General features: G+C 44.3%; 1 non-coding gene across 1 annotated transcript; it reads right to left on the reverse strand.

Annotated features, from left to right (window-relative positions):
- Positions 1-5,070: 5,070 nt before the first annotated feature.
- MIR2285CG (microRNA mir-2285cg) lies at positions 5,071-5,129 on the reverse strand. The gene has a single exon (NR_162334.1). It is a non-coding gene; the product is annotated as a microRNA mir-2285cg (primary transcript).
- Positions 5,130-8,615: the final 3,486 nt, after the last annotated feature.

An 8,615-nucleotide genomic window follows, 5' to 3' on the forward strand; every position in this document is an offset into this window, starting at 1 on the left:
CGACTTTTGCTTTCACGTTCATATATACTAAAAATGGATTTGTTTATATATATACATAAACATATATGTAGGCTTCCCAGGTGGCACCAGTGGTAAAGAACCCAGCTGCCAGTGCAGCAGATGTAAGAGACATGGGTTCGATCCCTGGGTTGGGAAGAGCCCCTAGAGAAGGCATGGCAACCCACTCCAGTATTCTTGCCTGGAGAATCCCATGGATAGAAGAGCCTGGAGGGCTATAATCCACAGGGTTGCAAAGAATCGGACATGACTGAAACTACTTGGCACGCACACATATACATTTAGTATATATATGTATGCTAAAAATTATCTAACATTCAAATTTTACTGGCTACTTATTTTTAAAAACTGGATATGTTTTTATTTGCTAAATCTGGCAACCCCACATGCAAAAAGAGATAGGAGTGAAAGGTTGTTAGCATAAGAAAGGATGAGCCATTTCAATTTCCCGGATTTTGCAGATGAAAAAACTGATGAACAAAGAGAAGCTGTGACTTTTTCAAGGTTCTGAAGCTGTCAGACCAAGTTCAGGTCAGAAATCACAGTGATGACTTCCAACCTGTGACTCTTTTAAGAATGAAATTCCAAGGAGATGGTCTCTGTTCAGTCAGTACCCCTCCACACGTCTCCTAGGCTACAACCTCACAGTGAGGACTTTCCAGGTTGCCAACACAACTTGTCCAGTACAGCATGCTGGGAAGATCTTTTAGAACAGTGGTTCTCAGATGCCAGCCTGCATCAGAATCCCCAGGAGCGTTTCACAGATTGCTGGCTCCCACCTCCAGAGTTTCTGATGCTGGAGGTCTGGGGTGGCCCTAGACTTTGCAATTTCCAATATTTTTACAGGTGATGCTGATGCTGATGCTCTGGGAACCACAGTGGAGAATCACTTCTTACTCTACAGGAGTTCCTTGATTAAACAAGAAAAGATAAAATCCTTATGTTGGGTAATCGTGTATGTCAGTTATCTAAAATCTCATCTTGTGTGTTATGAACGACACTTTTTAGGGGCAAAAGTGATTTAAAGTGATTTGCTGAGCTGAGACCAGTACAACTGGACTAGAGCAATGAATTACATGATTATCAGACAAATTTAGCTGGCAAGGGGAAGAGGGAGTAGGGAACAATAATTAGTTTCAGGAATGGGGAACCACGTGAACGATTTGAAAATGCAGTGTAGTCAAAATGTTCTGTGACTATTTCATACCTTTTGTTTTTTCCCCTCAAACTTAGCCATCCAATTAGGTGACTAATTGCAGCTGAATGAGACATTTTGTTGAGATCGTTAGGGCCCAGATGCAAAATTTTGAGGCCTTTGTTCAGTAACTTTTGTGGGAACTGAGCGCCCTATTTCCACTCATCCAAGCTGCAGTGCCCAGTAGGGTTTCTTGTTGCCCCTGCCTTCTCCTCACCCACCACAGGGCCTTCTGGACTGTCCCCTGAACAACGACCGCATTGTCACACCTCTTCTGGCTGCTGAAAGAAACCATCGAACCGAAGTTTCCAGATCTCCCCTTCTCATCCTCGTCCTCCTCCAGTTGGCCCACCGCAGCCCTGAGCTCCCAGGCTGAGAAGTCAAATCCATGGTCAGCATCTTCTCCTCTCGTCCCTCTGCATTTTAGTAAGGCACATATGCCACAATTATTTGACCTTGCGCCAAATGACATAGCTTAATTCTAAAATTACTAGAAGATGCTATTTTAAAAAGTCGTATTGTATTTTTTGGGGGGCGGGGGGAGGCTGTGCTGGATCCTGGTCGCATGGGGCCTTCTCTCGTGGTCGGCTCAGGCTTAGTTGCCCTGGGTCATGTGGGACCTTAGTTTCCCAACCAGGGATCGAACCTGTGTCCTCTGCACTGGAAGGCAGATTCTTAGCCACTGGACTACCAGAGGAATCAGCCCCACCCCACCCCAAATCATATTGTGTCTTGAAACTGAGGGGTCTGCTAGATACATTGTCATGGGAAGAGCAGTCTTTCTGGGAAACTCAGGTAGCCACGGTGGAATTCCATGGATGAAGTTTCACTGGAAACTGTCTATGGCAACAAATAAAGAGCAAAGGGGGAACAAGCCACACCAGCCAGTGGCTGAGCTGAAGAATGGGATCCTCAAGGCTTACTGCTCCCAGAAGTACATCCCCAGTTCACCTGAAGGCAGAGGCCCACAGTCCTTTGAAGCTGGGAGCTAAAAACAAAGGGAGTTGGTTCCCTAAATTAACTGCAGCCCAACAGTTCTCCCAGGTAACAAGAATGGTACCTCACCTTCGTGGAAATGGCAATAAAAGCACACTTCAGACTTCAGCTGGATATTAAGAAAACAAAAATTAGAATGAACTCCTTCAGGGATAAACATGTGGTAGGCAATTTATTATAGGGTTCTGATTTCCTCTCTACCTCTCAAATACCATGCCTGTGACTCCCAGCACGGAGCTTGCTGGAGGTCCGGGATAAAGGCTTGTGATATAGCCTGATAAATAAGACCACAGTGAGAAACAGCATTGGTGTGCAGGATTACAGCAGTGAAATGCGAGGCAGGCGTGTCCCTCAGACTTTCTCGCTGCCATGTTGCTGTGTTTCAGAGGCTTCAGGGAGCTGAGTGAATACAGTCTTGGGGAGAGGCTGGGCCAAGGCATGCTATTCAGAAGGCCACGATCAATCATTGGTTAAATAGACCTGCAACTCAGCAGTAAGGCTGGGCAACCAGTCACGTGGTAATGGGGTTTTATTTTTCTCTGAGTTCAGAGGTTGAGGAATTTAAATAGCTTACCCAAGATCCAGCATCTCTAAGTGGCAGAGTCAGAACTGAACTGAGGTCTCTCTACCCATCCCATCTGTGGTCCATGCCCACCCATTCTTGTATAGGAAGAGTAGTTAAACACAGAAGGAAAAAACAAAAGAAGGGAGTTGATCCTTGTGTTCACAATTCATGAAAAGGATCAGAATACAGTCCTTCCAATGGTAATTGGTCTGAAGATCTGGATAGAGGAGGTGAATGAGAGAGCACGAGAGGGAGGAAGCAGAGTGGCCTAAAGCACAAAGACAGAGAGGGTAGGAAGGCAAAGGAAAGAAATGACGACTGAAAATCGTAGCAAATATATATATGCACATGCACACACATATACACACATGCGCTAGTGTGACAGGCAGTCTTCTAAGTGCTTTACCTATAAAGGTATTAACAGTTCATAATCCTACAAGGAAGGAGAGTGAGTGAAAGTCGCTCAGTTGTGTCTGACTCTGTGACAGTCCACGGAATTCTCCAGGCCAGAATGCTGGAGTGGGTGGCCTTTTCCTTCTCCAGGGATGAGGTAGGTAGGTGGTCAGATATTAGATAGGTGGTCGATTATTAGTATTTTTGTCATTTTACAAATGAGAAAACCAAAGCACAGACAAAGTAATTAGCTTGTCCAAGGTCAGATTGCTTAGCCACACTGCCAGTTAATAGTAGAGCTTGTATGTGAACCTATAGAGTTTGGGTCCACCCTCTGAGCACCTACCTCTGTGCGGCTCCAGCCCTCCCAATGAGTAAGTCAGCTCTGAGAATACCATGGACATGGAAAGAATACAGAGCATCTCGAGGTCTAGGTGGAAATGGTCCAGGTGGGACTGCTTGTCAAAGAGGAGCAGTGCAGGCTGAGCTCAGCTGATGGAGGAGCAGAGTGATGCCTCCCCTAACCAAGGCTTGGAGCCAGTGTATCTGAGTAGGCGTGTGGATTTGGACCCTGCTCTGGCCTCATGTGAGCTTGGTCTTTTTGGACAAATCATGTAGGATCTTTAGACTTGGATTCTTTAAGTGAGGAATCCATTAGAACCCTCGTAATATGAGGCAAGTAGTAATTAAACAATATTGCCTTGTTGCTACCCCTAGGGATGTTTAATGGTGTTTCACAGAAAGTGTCTTGGAATTGAGTAACTGGGGATCAAATTTTGGATCCCTCTCCAATCCAGGAAATTCTTCTCCCCAAGAGAGATTTTGAACATTCATTCCATTACCACCATGTGCAGAAAATGCTGGTCCTGCAGAGAGGAAGAGCCAGCAAAGAATACAGAGACCCAAATCATCCATATTAGACAATCATAGAGGCACTACTTTGTTTATTAAGGGAGCAGGCAGCCAGCATCTCCTGCAAGGTACTGGTGGGAACAGTCTTTATAGAAACCATTTGATGAAGTTTAAGTGGAAGTCTACTCACTTGTCATGGTGGGAAACTTACTAGTGAGGGTGTAGCCTAAGGCATGAAATAGGCATCTCCATATAACAGTTGAGCAGACATGCGTAACAGTTGTCTCAGATTGGCCCAATAGGACATGGTCTTGGCTGCACTGATTAAGGCCTAACTCTTGTGAGAAAGAGCTACAGGATGGTATATCAGTTCATCTATAAGTTTGTGCTTTTCATAGAGTATGATGCTAGTCCCTTTGATGTCAAGCCTCAAGTTAAAGAAACCAGCCTGGAATGTTGAGTGTAGCTATCTGGACTTGGTGAACCCAATTACATGCACAATTTTGTGTCTGGAGTAGATAAAACAGGCAATTGGCACCCTTAAAAAATTCTTTATTGGTAAGATTCATTTATACATATGTATAGGTACCTTAGGTATATATACCTATACATACCTTAGGTCTATTGTTGCTGCTGTTGTTGCTAAGTCACTTCAGTCGTGTCCAACTCTGTGCGACCCCATAGACGGCAGCCCACCAGGCTCCTCTGTCCACGGGATTCTCTAGGCAAGAATACTGGAGTGGGTTGCCATTTCCTTCTCCAGCCTTAGGTGTATAGATGATTGTTTTTGACTTGATGGAGATTACAAAGGGAAATTGGATGGACAAACAAACCATAGTTGATCACACATCTGCATAATCATTAATGGCTTGCTAGGGTGATCAGAAAGGGAGAGCCCGCTGAAAACCTTCAAGGACATTCTGTTGATGAAGTGTGGGTAGAAGACTATGAACTGATAAAGAAAGGAGGGATTCAGGTTTGGAGAATGGGATACGAATTCACTGAGGACACATATCCTGAATTCCAGCAAAGGAGGAGATATTGGGTTGGCTCAAAAGTTTCATTCTGGTTTTTCTGTAACATCTTATGGAAAAACCTGAATGAACTTTTGGGCCAACCTAATAGAATAAAACATGAACATAGTGTCAGCTGGGTAAGAAGAGGATGTCATTGGCTGAAATAGTTAGAACATGCGATTGGGCCACGTGGTCAGGTAGTATACTGAGAAGATGCCTCCAGCAGGATCAGGAATAATCTGTCCCTCAAACAGAGCAGGAAGATGGGTTTCCTGCCAGGGCTATGATGTGCAGGAGAATGACACACATTTCCTGGGTGAAAGGAGGATAAGTCAAACAAGGAGCAGGGAAGAACTTGCAGAAGTTTCCACAGTAGAACAGAGCAGTCGTCTTGGGGCAGATGGTGTGTCCCTAGCTATGGGAAAGTCAAGTGCTGAGACCAGACGATGTCACAGAAAAAGACAGCCAAGGGTATGTGGGCCGTGTGCTCCTTCTAGATGCTTTGAATGTGGGACACTGGGTTTTTACACTGGAGCACCAGCACCCAGCCAGCAAGCCAGATTATGAGAGCCAAGACGGACATACACATAGATGAGGAAGAAAAGGCAAGACAATGCGGGATCAAATCCAGTGAGTGGTGCTCGGAGGATGAGGCCAAAGGAAGCCAGCAGGACAGGAGACAAGAGGAAGCAGTGCATGCATGACTTGCCTTTTAAAGGAAGGGACAGGAAAATGGGCAAAGAAAAGAAAGCCATTCTGCTTGACCTTTCAGTTCTCCAAAACCAGTGGGTCTCAAACTTGAACATGCATGAGAATGACCTGGAGGACTTATATTAACAAGTTGTATTACAACTGTGCTAAAACACAGATTTCTGGGCTCCAAACCCAGAATTTCGAATTTAGTAGACTGGGAATGGGACCTGAGAATTTGCATTTCTAGCCTCTTCCTAGATGACAATGATGTTGCTGGTCTGAGGACCATGCTTTGAAGACCATGGATCTGAAACAGTGGTGAGGAAGAGTTTGGAGTTTCGTTTTGCAAACTTGGTGCATCAGTGCCCTTCAGAAAAACCAGAATTAGGCTTGGTTAGGGTCAGGAACAAGAAAAGCTTACATCAATGTGGTCCTGGGGAGGAAGATGCCAAGGATGTGAAGTCCCAAACTGACTCAATTAGCAGAAAGAGGAGGACAAGATTGGTCCTCTGCTCGGTCAGCCAGGGAGACCAGACAGATACAGAGGGTCTGCTTGTGCACTTGGAGTCAAGGAACATTTGAGAAAGGGTCTTTGAGACCAAAGATTTCTTCCATTGCCTTGTCAATAGCTGTCTGAAATCTTAGTGGTATGGTTCCATCTAAAGCAACAACGAGACCTCTGGGCATTACCATCTGAACTTGCAAAGAATTCAACCAGAGTAAAGTCTATAAATCTTTGTCCAACTCCAATTCTGCCTTGCACTGGTGAACTCTGTCCTCCCCCAGCTCACAGTCTCCACTCAGGACCCGGCACTGTTACCATCTGAGCTCCTGACACCTGAGGGCCTTTGAGGCTGAGATTCCATCTACTCCTATTTATTGCACCTCCCACACCTAAGGATCAGTGATTTGCACATAATACATTCTTATAAATCAGTTCAGTTCAGTTGCTCAGTCCTGTCCAACTCGTTGTGACCCCATGGACTGCAGCATGCCAGGCCTCCCTGTCCATCACCAACTCCCAGTTTGATTTTACTCAAACTCATGTCCATTGAATTGGTGATGCCATCCAACCATCTCATCCTCTTTTGTCCCCTTCTCCTCCCACCTTCAATCTTTCCCAGCATCAGGGCCTTTTCCAATGAGTCAGTTCTTTGCATCATGTGGCCAAAGTATTGGAGTTTCAGCTTCAGCATCAGTCCTTCCAATGAATATTCAGGACTGATTTCCTTTGGGATGGACTGGTTGGATCTCCTTGCAGTCCGAGGGACTCTCAAGAGTCTTCTCCAACACCACAGTTCAAAAGCATCAATTCTTCGGTGCTCAGCTTTCTTTATAGTCCAACTTTCATATCCATATATGACTACTGGAAAAACCATAGCCTTGACTAGACAGACCTTTTTGGTGAAGTTCTTATAAATAGTTAACAGTTATTCAACATGAATAGGGCTTTCCTTGTGCCTCAGACGGTAAAGAATCTGCCTGTCATGCAATAGACTTGGGTTTGATACCTGGATTGGGAAGATTAGAATGTTACCCACTCCACTATTCTTGCCTGGATAATCACATGGACAGAGGAGCTTAGCAGGCAACAGTCCATGGGGTCGCAGAATTAGACGCAACTGAGCCACTAAGCATGAGAAATATGAATAATTAATAGTTTTCAAATTAAATACACAGGGAATGCTTTCATAAGACGATCTGATTTTAAGCTGTTATTTATTTTTATTTTTACAGTGTTTTTTTGAAGCATATTTGATTTACAGTATTGTGTTATTTTCAGCTCTACAGCAAAGTGATTCAGTTATACATATACATATATTCTTTTTCAGGTTCTTTTCCATTATAGGTTATTACAAGATATTGGATATAGTTCCCAGTGCTAGATAGTAGGTCCTTACTGTTTATCTATTTCATGTATAGTAGTGTGTATCTGTTAACCCTAAATTCCTACTTTATCCCTGCCTCCCTTCACCTTTGGTAACCATAACGTTGTTTTCTATGTCTGTGAGTCTGTTTCTGTTTTGTAAATAAGTTCCGAACTCTTTCTTTTAAGCACACATACCTGCAGCACAGTTTCCTGTGTAGCAAGTTGGATTTGATGTTGCCATTGGCTTCTGGGCCCACTTCTGACAGTGAGAAGCTGGGGAGCCTTTGCCTCTCTCAGGTTATTTGATTCCCCATCAGTCAGCTGGAGAAAGCTACCTGGCTTATCTCATAGCATTGCACAAGAGGAGGCTCAAGTGAGATGGATGAGAAGTGCTTTGAAGCTTTTAGGGAAGAAGGTACCAATACAAGGGGCCTAATTAGATGTGGCTTCTCTCCATTGTTCCCTCTAGTGTAAATGCTTGGTTGTTGAACTCTGATCTAGTCACTGGATGACAAATGCAAATGCATAAGACAAAGACACTCCTACCCTGTCCCTGAGAAAGGAGATCAACTCACTTTGAAGCTCTTCAGGAAAACAGTCTGTATGCGAATTGAGAGCAGGTTGCAGATCCCCTGATACCTGATGATAAATTTAATAGACTCTTATCAAAGAGGGGGCAGAGGTCATGCAACATTGAGTTGTCATCCAACAGTAGCACTTGCTGTGAGGATCCTTTTGGAACAAAGCAAATCATCATTAACTCTCAAGAGGTTTAGTGTGCCACTCTAGCTAAACATCTTTCTTGTGTTACAGCTGTGCAGCTGATTTTTCAGACCAAAGTATAGGACCTTATGTTCAGTTAAGTTCAGTTCAGTCGTGTCCGACTCTTTGCGACCCCATGGACTGTAGTACGCCAGGCTTCTCTGTCCATCACCAACTCCTTGAGTTTACTCAAACTTATGTCCATTGAATTGGTGATGCCATCCAACCATCTCATCCTCTGTCTTCCCCTTCTCC

This window comes from Bos taurus, chromosome 24 (genome assembly GCF_002263795.3).
Source record: "Bos taurus isolate L1 Dominette 01449 registration number 42190680 breed Hereford chromosome 24, ARS-UCD2.0, whole genome shotgun sequence".
Taxonomy (NCBI): domain Eukaryota; kingdom Metazoa; phylum Chordata; class Mammalia; order Artiodactyla; family Bovidae; genus Bos; species Bos taurus.